The 20,904-nt window shown below is 43.8% G+C and overlaps 1 protein-coding gene across 1 annotated transcript in view; it reads left to right on the forward strand.

Moving 5' to 3' along the window:
• Window positions 1–20,904, forward strand: part of MCPH1 (microcephalin 1) — a 536,838-nt gene that overhangs the window by 367,007 nt on the left and 148,927 nt on the right. The gene's annotated exons all lie outside the window — the stretch shown is intronic.

Genomic DNA, 20,904 nt, shown 5'->3' on the forward strand with positions numbered 1-20,904 from the left:
AACAAGTGAATGTGATCCCAGCTGGCGCCCCCTATCTCCATGTCCAAAGCTGATTCCCAGAATGCATGATCTGAGTGCATAGAGGAATACGGCTCCCCAAACATGGAAGCCTATAGGGCTGAGATCACATGACTCTGGGGTGAGGAGCTTGAACACAGAGATTCGAACACCATAGGAGCTTTCATCTATTTGGCTATTTTTGCTGGGACGTTTAGATAGTGTTTTAGTTGCATGTAGGACCAAGAAGGAAAATATTTAGTATTAGACAATGCAGCAAGCTCTTGTAGCCGTAGAAACTTGCCCCTGCAGAAAAAATGTTTTGCCTGCATCCGTGTATAGGGCCATTCCTTTAAAAGAAAGGTTCTTGCCAATCCCGGAGGGAAGTCTGGTTTCCTCTAATGGGGGTAATCGGGCAGTCCATGGCCTAAAGCGCATGGACTTTACATGCCCTGTCAAAAGCCTGGAGAGTTGCCCCATTTGCATTTTGTATAATAGGCGGGGTAAGACCGTCATCTTTAAGATAGAGGCCCGTCCAAACCAAGATAGGGTGGGTACATCCCACTTAAGGAGATCCTGTTGTATAACTTTCAGATCGAATAAGAAATTCTTATTGTACAATGTTGCTAGCTTACCAGGGAGTTGGATACCTAGATAGGTAATAGCCTCTGTTTCCCATTGGTATGGAAAATTTGTTTGGCTTTGCTGCACCAGATCATTCGGTAGAGAAAAGTTTAGTGCAAATGATTTTGAGAAATTGATTTTTAAATTTGAAATGCGATTAAAGTGATCTAGGACAGGCATAAGATTGGGTAGGGATGTCAATGGTGAGGAAAGAAAGAGCAGGATGTCACCCGCAAAGGCTGCAATCTTGTATTCCCTTTGATGGACTTCTCTGCCTTTTATATTCGGATTAGCCCAGATGCACCATAGTAGAGGTTCTAGTGTAAGGATCTAGAGTAAAGGCGAAAGAGGACACCCCTGCCTAGTGCCATTATGGATGGGGAAGGTGGCCGTTGACTCGAACTCTAGCTTGTGGGTTCACATAAAGGGAGACGAGAAAGGCACACATACAGCTCCCCGAACCAAAAGCTGTTAACGCTGCTTCAATGTAGTCCCATGCCACTCGATTGAACGCTTTCTCCATATCCATTGCCAGGAAAAATCCCTCCTGTTGGTTAGAGGTGAGCCAGTGATATAAATTCAGGGCTTTAATGGTGTTGTCTCTAGCTGCCAGGAATATAAACAACCTGATCCAAGCCTACCCAGGCGGGTACATGGTACCCTAAGTGGGTTGCCAGGATTTTAAAGTAAAGTTTGACATCCACGTTCCGAAGTGAAATTGGCCGATAGCCACATTAGTGGGATCCTTATTTTCTTTGGGGATCACTGAAATATAAGCTTCCCGTAAGGTGTCTGAGGGGCAAGCGGTAGTAGCCAGCATTTTAAAGGCTTTAAGGAAATGTGGGGTCAGAAGATCCGCAAAACATTTATAGTATTGCACTGAGAATCCATCCGGTCCTGGGGTTTTGCCAGGTTTCGTGGCTTTCAGGGCTTCTGTCCATTCCTCAGAGGACAATGGGGCTTCCAACGCGGTCCGGTCAATTTCCGACAGGGCCCCAGGGCTATATTTGCTATGAAAGTCCTGTATCAATTGGGAATGGGTCCCATCCGCTACAGGACTCTGGCTCTGGTTTGCCCCCTTAAGATTATAGGGTTCGCTGTAGAAGCGAAGGAATTTTTGCGCAATGTCTGTTTTTGGAGTAGATTCTCCCAGATGGGTCAGTCACATGGTGGACCGTGTAGGCAAGGGTACGTTTTTGCGTGAATCTAGCTAACAGCTTACCTGGCTTGTTGCCCTGCTCATAGAACAATTTGTGTGACAGTATGTGGCTTCTTCACGCCTTTTTAAAGAGTTTCTCTACCAACAGGGCTTGCGCGTCCGCTAACTCTGTAGCTACTGGGATAGCCTGGGAGCACTTATGTTGGCCTTCCAGCTTGGTTATCTTTTTAGAAAGGGATAGTATCAGTGCTTGATGATGTGCTTTTTTTCCTAGCTGCTATAGCAAGCGGGTGTCCCCGTACAACACACTTATGTGCCTCCCATTGTGTCATGGGCGACACCTCAGGTTTGTCATTATGACCGAAATAATCGCAATGGATCTTTCTGATGTTTTCTAGATCTCCAGGGTCAGCCAGGATGGAAGCATCCAATCTCCATGTCTTAGTGGACTCCACCTTCTGTGGGAATCATAAAGTTAGCGCAATTGGGTGATGGTTGGAGAGCACCATATTTTCAATGGTCGCATCCACAAGGTACGTCAGGTCTGTTTGATGGATAAAGAGATAATCCAGCCTCGAGTAGCAGTTATGTGGTGAAGAGAAGAATGTGTAGTCCTTCTCCTGAGGGTTAAGAGTGCGCCAGGTGTCATGTAAGGTAAGGGAAGCCAATCGAAGCTTCACCTAACGTAGCACAGAGAAGGGAAATGAGGAGGTGCCAGTAGATGTATCTAACAGCGGATCTAGAGCCATGTTAAAGTCCCCTTCCAGGATTAACAGGCCTGCTTGAAAAGAAGCAAGTTTCAAAAGGGTCCCTTTCAGGAAGGTCACCCTCTTGGAATTGGGACAAGAAACATTTGCCAGAGTTATTGGTTTGTCTTTCCAGGTGCCCTTTAAAAAGAGAAACCTTCCCTCAGGGTCCAGCACTTGGTCAATAAGGTGAAACATGAGTGACCTAGCCAGCAAAATGGAAACCCCCTTTGTTTTGGAGTTGGCACAGGTCACGTGGTGTGCCTCAGGGAAGTGCTTATTAACTAGGGGGGGATAGATCCTGTTTTAAAATTGGTTTCTGAAGGAAGACAATTTGCGCTCTACAACAGTAGACTTCCGCTAAAACACTGCTGTGCTTTTCCGGTACATTGAGGCCCTTAGCATTTAGGGAATATACTTTGAGTGATAGAGGAGCTGAAGAGTGCACTGTAGAAGCCATGGGTAAGTAATGATAGCGTGCGTGGATGGCACTCGTAGTTCATAGACAGAGGGGGTTCACAGGGGGGGGGGGTTTAGAGAGAGATTAGAGTGAGTAAAGAAGGAAAGAGAGTCAGGAGATACCTATAGCCCACGTATGCATTGCAGGTGTTTCCAGTAATGGACGGAAGACTCTACCCTTATGTGGTGAGTACTCCTCACACAGGTAGAGCACGGAATATACCGGAGGTGGGTGTAGCCCAGCTGACCCACCTAATCGGGAGAGACTAAAGGGATAGGTAAGGAACTATTCCGGTAATTTTCAAATGGGAACCTGTCTCTTTGAGGTGAGAAAGAGGTCTAACACCAAGCAAGATACCTATATAGTTACCACCCAGAGACTCCTAAAATGAAGTTCACCAACTATGGGGCAAGCCTTAGCTAAAGATACCGGAGGGTTCTAGATAGAGCCCACCCAGAGTAGGTGGCCACCAGCTCTACCCGGAAGCCCCCCCCCCCACTGCATTTCCAGGATCTAAGCAAAGGCAAAAGTGGTTAGCGACAGATAAGCCAGGACACCCAAGCAACCGCTATGGTTGGCACCATGCTGCACGTCCAGGCCTCCGCTTCCAGGACTTCACCTAATGTGCCTGCGCCCAGGGAACAAGGGCCCCAGTACCATATTTTGCACCACTGTGGGCACCCTGGACTCGCATAGATAGAGGGGCCAGATCACCCCAGCCAGGGAACAGACCCCACAGTTTGTAATGTAGATAGAGTAAAAAGGCAACCTTCATGTTAGAGGCCCTCCATTGGCAAGTTATCAGTGTCGGACGCTCCGGGGTACAGGGTCCCATACTAACTAAGGATCACTCCGAGGAGAAGAAACGCCCTCCTTTTATACTCAATGTGTCCAAAAGCATTATATAACATTAATATCAATACCAGGTTACTTTCGCCCTTGCTGTGAAATTGGGCTGGAGATGTGTTTTTTCATTAAAAGAAAAAAAATGGGGGGGGGGGGGTAAACCAGCAAAAACCCCTCCCCGGGACCCAACTGCGGGAAGAAAAAGCTAACCCTAAACATTAATATAATTCCTTTAAACAACAAGTACTATTGCTGCGATATCCATCTTGAACTGCCTAAGCTGCCTGTTCCTGAAAGAGACTGGTGACACATTTATAACAGCCGGCGGAATAGAGCACAGGTAACGCCGCTGTATATGAGGCCACACAACTAATGTCCAGCGGCCTGCAGGTGTCTCAGAGGACCCGGTGTGGGAGCACTCGCATCTCTCAGAAGAACAACTGTGTCTGCAACCAGTGCGTTTTCCTTTGGAGCCCCATCAGCATAGTACCTATAGCATACAAAGTTTGGGTGGGTCTCCACTCGTAGTCACAGATTCCTGCAACCAGGAGACCCGTCTGCTCACTGGGTTCCCATGCAATGACAGGTCAACAATACAAATAAGAACAACAAAAACTGTCCCCCAGGCTCAGGAGGATTACCTGAGTACCCCTGCATATGAGAATGTGAGTCACAAGGCGATGTAGAGTATGCCATGCATGTGGTCATCGCAGCCAGGTACTTGTGTTCTGAGAGCTGTCCGTGAGTTAAGGTTCAACAGTAACCCCGGGATCAGTGAAAACATTTGTAAGGCCCCAGGGTTATAGGCAGAAACCTAAAGTTGACGCATGCCATCTCACCCAACCATTGATTTCACCGCTAGCGGTCCATTCTGTGACGAACAGATGATGGCGAAGCTCATGGGCTCTCATCCGTCTCCATGTCCCTACGAATCCTCGATGGAGAATTGGTTGATGGTCTACGATGCCACTGTCTGTGCGATCTTGGCGTGTCATCAGGGTGTGTGGGGATCCAGGGATCAGGTAGCATGAATACGCTGTACCAATTCGGAACCTCTGCCAATGGGATGACCAGGGTGTCACAGAAAAGCTGCAAGTCGGTTGGGATTGTCAACTGTGCCATGTGATTGCCAGTAGTGGTTTGTAAACAGAAGGGGAATTTCCATCTATAGGCGAAGTGTCTATCGCGCAAAGTATGCAGCAGGGGACGTAGATCTCTCCTGTGTTGCTGGGTGATTGCTGATAGATCCTGGAATAACTGTATGTATGCACCATCATGTTCCAGGCGGTCATGGTTGCGAGCTAGGGCTTCTTTCTAGGTACAATTGACCAGACAGCACACCGCATCTCTGGGGGGATCAGTGTCTCTACCTCTCGGTCTGAGAGCTCTGTGGCACCTTTGCATCTCCACAGGAGCATCAGATGGCCACCCCAGCAGCGTATTAAAGATGGCCCAAACCACAGATTGTAGTTGGGGCCCTTTCACTGACTCAAGTATGCATCTTACCCACAAGTTGTGCCTGCGACCTCTGTTGTTCAGGTCTTCCATATGTCGGTGTATATCCATCAAGTGCTGGGCATGTACACTGGTGACCCTTTGGGCTTGTTGAATGGCCGTCCCATGTGTCATGGTTGCTGTCTCCACGTGCTCTAGCCGAGAGCCTGCTGCTCTGATGTCTGTCTTATGGTCAGAGATGGCTGCAGATAGGGTGTTTTTAATGTCCATTGCAACCTGTTGGAGATCAGATAAGCACAGTAGGGGAGAGGTGTGCAGAGCAGATGTACCCACAGCAGAGGCATAGGCACCCAGGGAGTCGGCGGTGACTCGCTGCACTCTGATCCAAGGCCTGAGATGCCGCCTGTGGATCACCCTGCTGCATCCGGATCATAGACTGTATATTCTGGCTGAGTTGTGTGGATGGGTCCTGCTGGGACCGGGTGACTGACGAGCTCCTCCCGGTCATCTTTGCCCTTAGGTGGAAGGATTTTCCTGCTAATAAAAGGCAATATAGGAGTTCTAGGTGGCAGAGCACTCAGTTCAAGCTGCCATCTTCCACCAGTGAAGTTGTCTTTTTAACTGAAGTTGTCCTTCCAATTAAAGAAGTCCAGCCTGAGCTTTTTAGGCTTGGCTTCTCCTGTGGGTCACAGGAGTGTAATTCGTTTTGCACGCCGGTGACCCATTTTCAGCGGAGAGCGTTCTGAAGTCCACTCTCCACTGACATTACTGCAATCATTCGAGGCACCACGTCATCCCGACTTAGAAAGTCTAGATCCGCCAGCTGCCTGGACTGATGGCAGTCTAAGGCTCTCAGCGAGCCGCTGAGACGGCCGCTCCCCAACCCTCCACAGCTCAGCGCTCCAATGAGCAGAGCAGGAGAGTGAGAGGCAGCAGCAATCCACTCAGGGAGCTATAAGAACCAAGCCATCGGCGATGTTTGGTGGCTCAGTTCTCAGTGCAGAGCCGGCGGGGGACAGATGCAGCATCGGTCTGATGCTGCATTAACCTGGATAAGTATGAATGGGGAAAAAAAAAAAAACACTTTTCTTTTTAGTCCTTGTAGTAATTTCATACATAATGGAGTTGATTTACTAAAACCTGGAGAGTGCAAAATCTGGTTCAGCGCTGCATAGAAACCAATCAGCTTCCAGTTTTTTGTTTTTGTTTTTTTTTTCTTTTTTGTCAAAGCTTAATTGAACAAGCTGAAGTTAGAAGCTTATTGGCTACCATGCACAGCTGCACCAGGTTTTGCACTCCAGTGGGTACAATACACATCAATACTTATGATGGTCTTGTAATTCTAAATATAAACAAATTATTATTATACTGGGTTATTAATAGATAAAATATATTTTCTTTTAAGGAAAGAAAATGTGCACAATGTCTACTGAAAATAGTGGCTTGCAGTTTGCCAACAAAGTGTTTTATTTTTCCAAGCCATAGCAAATCCTGGATCAGTACATTATTCTCTTAAGGTAGTTTCACACTTCTGAAGCACAGCTAACCCACGATTTTCCCATGGACTTCTATGATGTCCTGCAGTTTTGGTACGGTTTCAGGAGGCACATGTGAAGTGGGAAAAATTACATAAGCACAGTTTAGAAACTTAAAAAATGATCTATTTATTACATAATGTAGTTACATAGTAGGTGAGGTTGAAAAAAGACACAAGTCCATCAAGTCCAACCTATGTGTGTGATTATATGTCAGTATTACATTGTATATCCCTGTATGTTGTGGTCGTTCAAGTGCTTATCTAATAGTCTTTTGAAACTATCGATGCTCCCCGCTGAGACCACCGCCTGTGGAAGGGAATTCCATATCCTTGCCGCTCTTACAGTAAAAAACCCTCTACATAGTTTAAGGTTAAACCTTTTTTCTTCTAATTTTAATGAGTGGCCACGTGTCTTGTTAAACTCCTTTCCGCAAAAAAGTTTTATCCCTATTTTGGGGTCACCAGTACGGTATTTATAAATTGAAATCATATCCCCTCTTAAGCAGTACATCCTTCCTGAGGACTGGTGCCCAGGAATTGACAGTATACCCTAGGTGCGGCCGGACCAGAGTCTTGTAGAGTGGAAGAATTATCGTTTTATCCCTGGAGTTGATCCCCTTTTTAATGCTGTTTCCTTTGTTGGCAGCAGCCATTGCTGAACCTGAACCTATCATCTACTAGGACCCCCAGATCCTAGATTTCCCCAGAGGTCCCCCCCCCCCCCCGTGTATAGATAGCATTCATATTTTTGACACCCAAAAACATTTTTCTACATTAAACCTCATTTGCTATATAGTTGCCCATCCCATTAATTTGTTCAGATCTTTTTGCATGGTTTCCACATCCTGCAGAAAAGTTATTGCCCTGCTTAGCTTAGTATCGTCTGCAATACAGAGATTGAACTGTTTACCTCATCCTCCAGGTCGTTTATGAACAAAATAAATAGGATTGGTTCCAACACAGAACCCTGAGGGACCCCACTACCCACCTCTGACCATTCCGAGTACTCCCCATTTATCACCACCCTCTGAACTCGTCCTTGTAGCCAGTTTTTAAACCATGTACTCACCCTATGGTCCATGCCAACGGACCTTATTTTGTACAGTAAACATTTATGGGGAACTTTGTCATATGTTTTTGCAAAATCCAGATACACCACGTCTATGGGCCTTCCTTTATCTAGATGGAAACTCACCTCTTCATGGAAGGTTAATAGATTGGTTTGGCAAGAATGATTCTTCATGAATCCATGCTGATTACTGCTAATGATTCCGTTATCGTTACTAAAATCTTGTATATAGCCCCTTATCATCCCCTCCAAGAGCTTGCATACTATTGATGTTGGGCTAACTGATCTGTAATTCCCAGGAATGTTTTTTGGACCCTTTTTAAATATTGGTACTACGTTGGCTTTTCTCCAATCACCTGGTACCATTCCAGTCAGTAGACTGTCAGTAAAAATTAGGAACAATGGTCTGGCAATTACTTGGCTGAGTTCCCTAAGTACACTCGGATGCAAGCCATCTGGTCCCGGTGATTTATTATTAAGTTTCCCAAGTCTAATTTTTATTCTGTCCTCTGTTAACCATGGAGGTGCTTCTTGTGATGTGTCATAAGGATAATCACTGCAGTTTTGGTTACTGAAGCCCCCCGATTCCCTTGTGAAGACTGGGGAGAAGAATAAATTCAATACCTTTGCCATCTCCCCATCCTTTGTAACCAAATGTCCTTCCTCATTCTTTATAGGGGCCAACATGGTCTGTCCTCCCTTTTTTACTGTTTACATACTATCTACACATATTCATCATAAATTTAGTCTGGCATGAGGCCCAGCCTCTAGTTTTAAAGCTATAATACTTTTTGTTTTTTTAATACCTTTTGAGTTTTTAGGAAAATTAGAATTATGCATTTTGGTGGAAGTAGATGAACCAGGGAGATTTAGTATTTTCTGTTATAACCGATATCCAAGACAAATGTCACTCTCATGTTATTACTCTCAAAACCTCCTTTGTGTGTCTGTTTCCTTTTGAGTTAACCACTTAAATGCTCCAGGGAATACAAATGTACAATATAACAAAAATGGGATTTATATTACGGAAATATCTTGTTGGCCCCAGTCCCTGCAATATGCAATAATACGAAGGTCTGAGGTATCTGTTTTTGTTCTTGGGTGGAGTGAATATAAAATGGCTGCCATTTCCTTTAATAGGAAATAATAGAGGTTTCCTTTACTAATAATTTTTTGTAATTTTCAGTTCATTTCTCAGTGATAGGCTTTTGTGGTTCTTGACTATATATCAGACTGTCATTCTTTTTAAATTGGAATGTGTTTGTCATTTATTACAATGCAGTTACTCAGCTAGCACATTTAGAGCTACAATGATTAACAAAAAACAATAACGGAGCACACAGTTGGAACACGTGTACATTCACAACCGTACCTGCCAAAGGACTTGTAATTGTGTTCAGTTGGTCTTGTGATCCAGACAGCTGTGTGGGACAGCACAGCCAGCTCAGTGACCTGTTTCTTCACTCATGTTAGGTAATAGTTTGGTCATTAACCTGCCTCAGCTTTTGAGTGGACAATAAATAAAAAGCAACACACTAATACAATACACTCTACTCTCTCCACTTTTAACCAATAGCTTAAAGCCCAATTCTAGTTTGGGCAAAAAAATAAACAGACAGGTCCTCTACTGCTTGTATAGAAGTAGCTCTGGTTTCTCTACTCACCTCCTTTTTAGGGGTGGCCCTCTCAGACGCACATGCGTTGCAGCTCTTCTTCTGAGCTGAATGCCGGCTATCATTATATAGCCCTCTACCTGTGGGAGTGCTGCCTACGAGTGAATTTGGATTTTTTTTTGTTTTTTTTACACAACTGGTCTAGGAAAGTCTAGTGCTTTTGTTATTTTTTTCGTCAATCAGGATAATTGTTCTTTAATCAAGATTCCACTATAATTGGGGGGGCGTGGCTAACGGCCGAGCGGAATGGACGTCTGACTCCACAGCTCCAACACCGACAACGAAGCATCGTTATAACAGCTGTCCCTACCCTCCTTCAACCACCGGAGACCAGAGGAACAGCACACCATGTCCCGCAAACGGAAGGAGTACAGACAGCCCAGGAAACTCACTTCCTATTTTACACAGCCGCCGATGCTCTGATCCCAAGATGGCGCCCGCGGCCTGCACTGTGAAAGGAGACAGATCTTACACTGACCTTCCAGACGCAGATTCTCCTGAAATATCTCTCCCCAGGAATGGATCCACTGACAATCTGTCCTCCACTGCCTCATCAATGCAAAATAGCCCAGTGAAATCGAAGATGAGACTGAATTCCGATCCGCACAACCCGGAGGTGAGTCCTGGTACTGCAACACCTTATACCCCTTCACCTCAGCCGTCCACCATGGCAGCTTTCCCCACATCAAACCAGCCGGTGCTAGACCCCACAATGAAAGAGATGCTCATCTCTCTTCAAACTCCCTTCATGTCACTATCTCTTCTATGCTTACTAAATTTTCCTCAGAAATGCAATCCATGGGAAATAAAATGACCCAAATTGATACCCAAGTCAGTGAAATCACAGACGGTGAATGATTTGGTAGATGCTCACAAACACACCCGCGATGAACATCAGTGGTTACGGGCCAAAATGGCGGACCTAGAAGATAGGTCCCGTTGTAATAACGTAAAAATGCGCGGTATACTCGAAAGTGTCCTACCATCAGACCTAAATACATATACCAGACAGCTAATCTCATCCCTGCTTCCTGAGCTGTCACCCATGGAAACCATTATTGACAGGATCCATCGCTTGCCAAAACCTCCTCACCTCCCTGATGATGTTCCCCATGATGTATTGCTGCAAATACATTTCTACCACACTAAAGATCAGCTTCTGTACAAAACAAGGCAATTGGGTCAACTCCCACCGCCATACTCCAAACTACAATTGTACGCTGACATATCGCAATATACGAGACAACTCAGGCGCCAATTGAATACAATAACCAAACCTCTTAATAACCACAAGATCCCATATCAATGGGGATTCCCCACGAAACTGATGGTCACTAAAAATGGGGAAAAACACAACATCCACACGGTGGAAGAAGGCCTCCTACTGCTTCAGTCTTGGGGCATCATCCCCGATACTACAACCCAAGCGCAAGATACACAGGGCAAAAACAACCCCTCTTCCTTCAAACATCCCCATGCAAACGTCAACTCTATTACTTCTAAATGAATGCTTCCGCTTCTAGGTTAATTACAGCATTTTTTTCCAGTTTGGCAATACGCTCGTTCCAGCTAGTCTACGAACTCTTACCCTAAATTATCTCAGCAACTCATAATACACAACCTGCTGATTTTCGTTAGAACTTTTTTTTTCTTTGTTCCTATTGATTTTTTGTTCTCCTTGCGTGTTTTTTTTTTCTTTCTCCCATTTGCAGGCAGGACAGTATCTAACATTTACCGTATATCCTATTGTTAACTCTCTAACTTTTCCATCCTTCCGAGTATTGATCCTAGGAACACTAAAGAACACAGAACAGACTTCCTTGCACCTTCTGCCCAGCAGATCCTGACTACCACCACACCACTTGACAGGAAGCCGGACCTCAACGCCTCTACACTCCTCCAATTCTAAGTAACTCTGACACATACCACACCAACCTTCACTCCTCAGCTAAAATGCCGAAATTCTTGTCACTCAATACTAAGGGATTGAACCACCAGCTAAAAGAGCCTCCCTCTGGTGCACAGCTCACGAATCTCGGAGTGATGTTCTTTGTTTACAAGAGACGCATTTTAAGCTACACGAAGAACCCCGATGTACCAACAAGAATTTCGCCGACATCTTTATGGCCTCAGGTCCACACAAGAAAAATGGGGTTTTAATAGCAATTAAGAATACTACAGCCTTCACACTCCACAACAGCCTAGTGGACACTGAGGGGAGATACCTAGCACTAGACTGCACCATGGACAATACCAGATGTACTCTTGTTAATATTTACGCTCCTAACACTGGGCAAATCAAATTCCTGACAAAACTCATGAAAAAAATTAATCAGTTCAGACAGGGTCATCTTATAATATGCGGGGACTTTAACTTTATACCTGACAACATTCTAGATGCCTCCTCCCAAACCACCATATACCCGTCACCTATGGGATCTTTCTTACGAAACAACGATCTTTATGACGTGTGGAGATACCATCACACCACTGAACGTGACTACACTTTTTTCTTCCATTGGCATAACTCCTACACATGAATTGACTACTTCCTAGTAGACAAATGGTTACTACCCAGCATCACTGAATCGGCCATTTCTACGATAACATGGTCAGACCATGCACCCACCACCATCAATATTGACATTCTGCCTAAATCCACAGCTGCGAAACTGTGGATAGCTAATGCTTCCATCTTAAATCATCTACATATAGTACCTATATACGCGAGCAACTGGAAGAATTCTTCACCAACAACAAAGAATCCGTCTCAGATAGTGCCACCTTATGAAAGGCACATAAGGCATTCATAAGAGGGGTCCTTATTCAACTAAGTGCTAGGGAGAAGAGGAAAAGGGGGCAGCGTCTAAACTCTCTCACTTCATCCATTAAAGAATTGGAGAAAAAAGATTCCACTATAAGCTGCTCAAGCCTGGTCTCTATGCACTACTATCCAAATCTGCATTTCCTCAGCAATAGCTTTGGAAGCTGTACCCTGAACTGCTGGACTAGCCTGGAATGTGACATTTCAATACTGGGTTTTGCGCTGTGGGCTTTCCAGACTTGGATTGTAGTGTATTAGAGCGCTTTCTGTGAGCAGGCAAGATGGTCTAAGCACCTTGAGATACCTCTTTACTAGGACCACTAGATGTCATCTGAAATCATTGCTTTTTGTTTAGCGCAGATGAGGTAAATGTTGAGGGACTGAACACTGCTGTCATCTACTGGGTGGATTGTCGCAAACGCAATCCATGCTTTCTTTTCCCTATTTAGCGTTGGGGAAGCATCTTCCTTCCACTGCTTCCGATTGCAGGTTTCATGTGGATCTGTCCTGTGTTTGCCTCTGCCACCCACCTACAGTGACCTGATCACCTCTGGCTTTCCGAACCGCTCTGCTACCAGCAGCCAGTTTGAGTATTTAAGGCCTAGCCTTGTTACCTAAACTGTCTTGCTCCTGCCTTGTGGTGCAACATGTTGGATCCTAGTTACAGTAATGTGGAACAATTAAGCTGTACCAGGTGCCTCCAGCTTATAATTCACTAACAAATCCACAGCTGCCTGCAGTGCACCCACAGACGTGACTGAGAATAACAATCTGAAATTTTGTCCTCTGCTAGAAGCTATGGCCCTCCGTATTCTCTAGCTGTGTTGTATGTATCTCCTTCCTTTGCTCTATCCCAGGCTAATGTCACCATGGTCAAACAGGATTTTATGGACCATATTGCAACTTTGATTGCTGACTCTGATCACAGAGGTCGCTAGCTTGGTGCTATGCCTTAAAAATGGATAAAAGATTTTGCGAGCTACCAGAAAAATCACTTTAGGTATTATTATATATGCAATCATTTTCAGCTTCTGACACTGTTCACAGTCCCATAAAAATGTGCTAAATAAATTTTAAAAAAATTCAAAGTGCCGAAATATACTCTACCATCAATGTACATCCTGTGAGTCAGTGCAAAATACATATTCAGTGTTCCATATTAAACAAATACAGTATATAATGCAAAATATTTCTGTACCATACATGCAAAAAAGTGCTGTTGTGCTAGTGACATAAACAATATATAAATTACACATATAGAAACATATTAAATTAATAAATTGTACTGTTCCATATGTGCACTAAAGTGCTTAATATTGTAAGCCCATCAATTGATATCCTTAAAGATTTTCCGTTGAAATTGGACCTCTTGATAGTGCTGCAAACTTATTAAAAAATGCCAACACTCTCGTGCTCCCACCCTATGTATTTATCCTCACCTCAGAGCGTGTGACCGCACACTTAAGTTTGGTCGAATAACACTGTAGAACCCCCTCTGGGCTCTGTGATATATGGACTCTGCAGGTTCCTGAGCCGTTCTATGAGTATATCCTCGGTGCATGTACTCAAGACAAGCTACATGGTGCTTTATTGTTTAAAACCACATTTATTTAAAAAGATTTTTAATCAGGGTACTCACACACTGAAGGTGCTTGTAGCGTACCAATCTATGTCAAACAGATCTGTATATAACCCAGTTGAAGTCGTAGGACTGTTTGTCCACAGCTGCTCGTCCTAGCAATGCTGCTACTGTCTACACCGTCCTGTCCCCTCCCCAACATGTGTTGACACAGGGATCACGTGTCTTCCTCAGGATCCCCCTTCCTCATTCCCCCTGAACTGCTTTTGGACATGCCAACAGTCTCTGAATTCCATTGTTCCTCAGTGAAGGAAAAAGGAAATGGCATTTTGCCTAAAATTTATTTCCTGGAGTTCTTTGATACACAGATCCCAAGTCTCTGTCTCTTGGTATTGTTTTTCCAGAAACCAAGACAAGTTGGAAATAGGCTAGACAAATTTTTTCCAAATATTCCTGTGGGTGGCAATATAACCCAACTCCTGTTTCCTTCAATCCAAGATGATAATTACAGAAAAAAGAAAAAAAACACTTTTAGTGGTATATAGATGTGTTAATGAGCTTGTCCTTCATTTTCTTTCCCTAAGATTTCGAGTCATGTCATCTTTCTGAATATCCATGATTTTCTGAAGGATCATTGGCTCACAGTGAACAATGACTGAATCATACCCATCTACATACTGTTATAGACTGGATGACATTAAATGGTCATAAATCTAATAAAAATGTTTAGGGTGTATAAAGGTGTCTACAAAACTGATATTGAAGCTGGTAATTTATCCTTTTGCTCAAATTTGTCTGGTTTTAGATAAACCATTTTCTCACGATATCTTTCCCAGAAAAGGTGCTTGCCTGACCCCCCAAATCTCCCTATTGGACAAGCACACCTTAAAGTGGGTGTAAAGTCAGAAGATTTTTTTATCTTAATGCATTTTTTTCACACAAATAGAGCTTTCTTTTGGTGGTAATTTGATCACCACTGGGATTTTTATTATATTAACAAATAAAACAAAAATTGTGAAATAACGTTTTACTTTCTGCTATAAAGCACATCCAATTAATTAAAAAAAAAAACGTCTTTACAATTTTAGACCAAAATGTATTATGCTACGTGTATTTGGTAAAAATCCCAATAATTGTATATTGACTGGTTTGCGTGAAAGTTATAGCGTCTACAAACTATGAGATATGTACTGGATTTTCTTTTTTTTTTATGCTACTACTAATGGCAATGATCAGTGAGCGGGACTATGATAGTGCAACAGGCAATCTGACACTGGGTGGGAACTGGCTAACTGCCACTGACATTACCGGTGACACTAATACAGTGATCAGCGATATTATTGTACACTGTCACTAATGACAATGGGAAGGGGTTAACATCTAGGGTAATTAAAGGAATAACTGTTTACCGTATATACTCGAGTATAAGCCGAGTTTTTCAGCACATTTTTTGGTGCTGAAAAAGCCCCCTCGGCTTATACTCGAGTCACTGTGCCCATCTGCAGCCTCATGCGCCTGATCTCCCGGTGCTATGACATGTAGTCTAGTCGGCGGCCGTGCAGTGTAACAATGCCCCACCTTCGCCTCGTCCTCGTCCATGATAGGCGGAACACTAACTCACTGCTGGGAAACTGAATCAGTGTTCCGTCACAGACAAGGAGGCGGCGGGGCTTTGTTACACTACACAGCCACCGACTAGACTGCATGTCACAGCGTCGGTGTTCTGGAGATCAGGTACATGAGGTTACAGATGGACACAGTGGGGCATGGAGATGGCACAGTGAGGCTGCAGATGGGCATTGTTGACCCTCTTTTCCACTTACAGTAGCTGCTGCATTTCCCACCCTAGGCTTATACTCGAGTCAATACGTTTTCCCAGTTTTTTGTAGTAAAATTAGGTGCCTCGGCTTATACTCGAGTATATACAGTACCTAATGTACTAACCAGTGTTAGGGTGTGTAATGTATGCTGCTTTTTATTAATAATCTTTGTTTCTGATCTCTGCTTTGCAGGGATCAGAAACAGACAGATTGTTCCCTCTATACAGAGCCCTGTGTTGACTGTCAACACAGGACTCCAGGCTGTGATTGGACACAGCCGATCAGTAGGTTCCGGCCATGCACATGCACGTGCCAAATACCAGTACATTGCTTTGCCTGTACAGGCCACCCGTCCACAGTACATGGCGGGCTGTCCAGTTGTAGTTAAGGAGAAATCTTCCAAATAGGGTCATGGCATTAAACTTTAGGGGTTTTAACTGTTCCCACTTAATCCAAAGCAAAAAACGTTTTATACTTATACTTTGCATAAATTTAAAAAATGCCTTTAAATTTTTCTGTGCATCCCTGAAACAGCAACATTAGATGTTGCAGAGACCTCCACTGCTTCTTTACTGCAGCTACACATTAAAGATAATCCATGGCTCATGTTAAATAATAGAACAAATAAAAGTACAATCCACAGCTCTTATGTGCTTAGCAGCCTCTGCCTAATTGCCCCTTCCTGGCCTGTGACCTCAAAAATCATCATATTACTGTAGATATCCATCTCCACACGAAGGACCCCACGCTTGAATACTGCAGCACTATACCATTTTCTAATGGATGTAAATACATGTAAAAAATATGATCCTATTAACATATTGGGTACGATTCAATAAGGCATTTGTCTTGGTGTGTATGTACACTATATCACCAAAAGTATTAGGATGCCTACCCTTACACCAGGGATCTCAAACTGGTGGCCCTCCAGCTGTTGAAAAACTACAATTCCCATGAGGCATTGCAGGGCTGACAGTTACAAGCATGACTCCCACAGGCAGGGGCATGATGGGACTTGTAGTTTTGCAACAGCTGGAGGGCCGCCAGTTTGAGACCCCTGCCTTACACGCACATGAACTTTAATGGCATCCCAGTCTTAGTCCATAGGGTTCAGTATTGAGTTGGCCCACCCTTTGCAGCTCTAACACCTTTAACTGTTCTGGGAAGGCTGTCCACAAGGTTTAGGAGTGTGAATGAATGAATGACTTGTGTAGTGCTACCTATGCAAACTGAATCGCCTCAGGGCGCTTTTTGCCGGCGGTGTCCATCTGCGGTATAGTGCGGTCCTTTTGCCCCATGGGGTCCCGACACGCTTACAAACACATACACATAAAACATACACATATTTGGCCAATTTTTCGACAGGATCTAATTAACCTACCAGCATGTCTTTGGAGTGTTGGAGGAAACCAGAGTACCCGGAGGAAACCCACACAGGCACAGTGAGAACATGCAAACTCCAGGCAGGTGGTGTCATGGTCGAGATTTGAACCAGCGACCCTATTGCTGCTAGGTGAGAGTGCTAACCACTACACCACTGTGCTGCCCTATGGGAAGCACATTTGTGAGGTTAGGCCCTGATATTGGACAGAAGGTCTGGCTTGCAGTCTGCGCTCTAATTCATCCCAAAGGTGTTCTATCGGGTTGAGGTCATGACTCTGTGCAGGCCAGTCAAGTTTCTTAAACCCCAAACTTGCACATCCATGTCTTTATGGACCTTGCTTTGTGTACTGGTCCAAATCATTTAGTGGAGGGGGGATTATGGTGTGGGGTTATTTTTCAGAGGTTCAGCTTGACACCTTAGTTCCAGTGAAGGGAACTCTTAAAGTGGTTGTGAAGGCAGAAGGTTTTTTTTTTTTTTTTTTTTAGATAAAAAGCCTTCTGTGTGAAGCAGCCCCTCTAACATATACCTGAGGTCTATTCCCGTCCAACGATGTCCACGGGTGTCTCAACCTTCTGGTAGTCTCCTTCCTGATTGGCTGAGACACAGCAGTGGTGCCATTGGCTCCCACTGCTGTCAATCAAAGCCAGCTGGCCAATGAGAGTAGAGAGGGGCGGGGCTGGGTCATTGCTCCGTGTCTGAAATAACACAGGGAGCTGAGACTCAGTTTGGGTGCCCCCAGAGCAAGCTGCTTGCTCTGGGGGCACTTAACAGGAGGGAGGGGCCAGGAGCACAGAAGAGGGACCCAAGAAGAGGAGGATCCGGGATGCTCTGCATATGCACTGCAACAGAGCAAGTAAGTATAACATGTTTGTTATTTTTATAGGGAAAAAAACGAGCCTTTACAATCACTTTAAAGCGTCAGCATATCAAGATATTTTGGACAATTTCATGCTCCCAACTTTGTGGGAACAGTTTGGGGATGGCCCCTTCCTGTTCCAACATGACTGCGCACCAGCGCACAAAGCAAGATACATAAAGATATGGATGAGCTAGTTTGGGGTGGAGGAACTTGACTGGCCTGCACAGAGTACTGACCTCAACCCGATAGAACACTTTTGGGATGAATTAGAGCCTAGACTGCGAGCCAAGCCTGCTCTCCATCAGTGCCTGACCTCACAAATGTGCTTCTGGAAGAATGGTCAAACATTCCCATAGACACACTTCTAAACCTTGTGGAGAGCCTTCCCAGAAGAGTTGAAACTGTTATAGCTGCAAAGGGTGGGCCAACTCAATATTGAACCCTACGGACTAAGACTGGGATGCCATTAACCACTTCAGCCCGGAAGTATTTACCCCCTTCCTGACCAGAGCATTTTTGCTGTACCCAAACAAAATTGACGTCCTTTTTTTCCCACAAATAAAGCTTTCTTTTGGTGGTAGTTGATCACCTCTGCAGTTTTTATTTTTTGCACTATAAACAAAAAAGTTTATCGATTTTTGGACCCTTATGCTGTCCTCCTTTTAAAGTATCCCTTTTCAACAAGAAATAAAGGGAGAACTATTGCTAATTTCATTCTAGAAATCAGGGCTGCCTGGCTAAATGCTTACCCTCTGACTTAAAGGAGAGTTCCAGCCTGAGCTCTTTTGGCTGGGCTTCTCCTATGGGTCACAGTAGTGGAATTCGTTTTGCACTCCTGTGACCCGTTTTCAGCAGAGAGCGGTCTGAAGTCCACTCTCTGCTGACATCACTGGAATCAGTCCAGGCACCGCGTCACAACAATAAAGTCTGGATCCGCCAGGTGCCTGGACTGGTGCCTGTCTCAGCCTCTGAGCGAGCCACTGAGAGACTGAGATGGACGCTCCCTGCCCCTCCACAGCTCAGCACTCCGGTGAGCGTGGAGGAGCAGAGAGAAGAGCTGCTGATTGACAGTCAGCAGCTCTCCACCCAGGGATCTGTGAGAACCGAGCCATTGGCGATGTTTAATCCCTCGGCTCTCAGTGCTGAGGCTGCGGGGGATAGGTGCTAGGTAAGTATAATTGGGCCAAAAAAAACCCCCATACTTCTCTTTTAAATACTTTGACTCTATGATCCAGATCAAGCATAGAGATCAGGAAATTGAGAATAAAGTCAGAGGTCTTTAAAAAACGTACTTACTCTGAAATTGGGGGTTTCAAAGTACTGAAGCAAAAAATGTATTAAAAATTTAGTAGCTTCCTAGTTTCTGTCAGAAATGATTTCCTTTAATGTTTCAGTGTTAGCTCAAGATTGACTGATCAGTCAGTTACAGTCAGATTGGGAAATATGACTATGGGTAATCTGTAACCTCTGTAACCCTTTACCAACTAATCTCACATCAAAAATTAACTGGCTATGTTGGCTTTTCCTAGTCAATCCCTATATCTTTCTTAGCCAATCAATATTTCTTTATCATATAGTAGACTTGTGCACAACGGAAAATTTCGTTTAGTTTCGGTTTGTTGTCATTCATAAAATACATAATTTCATTCTGCTATATTCATTATGCTACGTTAATTCATTTTTGGATAATTCGTTACTTCTGTAGAGTGTTGATATTCGTTATACTGAATCTCGAATCATGTCGAATTAATTTGTTATATCCACTATAATTTCTTTCGTATTAGTCGAAATTCGATATTTATGTATGTATATATATTCGTCATAGTGATTCGTAGTTTGGAAAGTCATTTGTTTATTGAATCCATTAACACACACAATAACAAGATCTCTTTTCCTCTGCTCAAATACAATACAACACCCTTCTCACTCAGTTCTCAGGAAGGCACTTTGCCAGTAATCCAACCTCCAGCACAAAATTAATCAGCTGATTGAACTGTAAGATTTACTTTGAGTTGACCTTTTGTTTCATTAGATAACAAACTACTGAATCATGTTGAATTCATTCGTTATATCTGAAATAATTTCTTTTGTATTCGTTGAAATTCGATGTTTATGTATGTATATTGATTTGTGCTAGATTCGTAGTTTGGAAAGTCGTTTGTTTATTGAATCCATTACCACACACAATGACAATATCTCTTCTCCTCTGCTCAAATACAATACAACACCCTTCTCACGCAGTTCTCAGGATGGACTTTGCCAGTAATCCATCCTCCATTTTGTTTCATTAGATCTTTAACGAATTACCGAATCATGTCGAATTCATTAGTTATATTCGCTATAATTTCTTTCGTATCAGTTGAAATTCGTTATTTTTTTTATTCGGACATTCGGATGTATCCGAATGTCCGAAAGATGCAAAATTCGACCGAATTTCGATTAGTTATGAAACGAATTGCACATGTCTATCATATAGTACGGGACACTGGAATCAATTTATAGACTATGGGTTATACTGCATGCCACTACCTTCAGGTTACTGGACACTGGTAAAAGTTTTGCTGGGTTCACCCCCTAGTATACCCATATAACCCCAGCCACTCCATGAAGCTCCAGTGTTTTGCTAGCATCCTTAGGTAATGGATACCTTCTCCCATATAGGAGATTTTTTCCCTTGCTAGTGAAAACCGTAACAAACAAATTTTTTTCTCTTTACCATGTTTTGTTGTGCTGACTTCTTGGAGGTATTATTTTCCTACTTCCTGAAGAATCATAAGGTACAAGGGGTATATCAAGCACTTGAGGCCATATGACTCCTGAACGTGAGTTTTTGTATTTCAAGTCTGACTGCTGCTGCTCTGCATAATCCCTT

This window comes from Aquarana catesbeiana, linkage group LG04 (assembly GCF_042186555.1).
Source record: "Aquarana catesbeiana isolate 2022-GZ linkage group LG04, ASM4218655v1, whole genome shotgun sequence".
Lineage (NCBI taxonomy): Eukaryota > Metazoa > Chordata > Amphibia > Anura > Ranidae > Aquarana > Aquarana catesbeiana.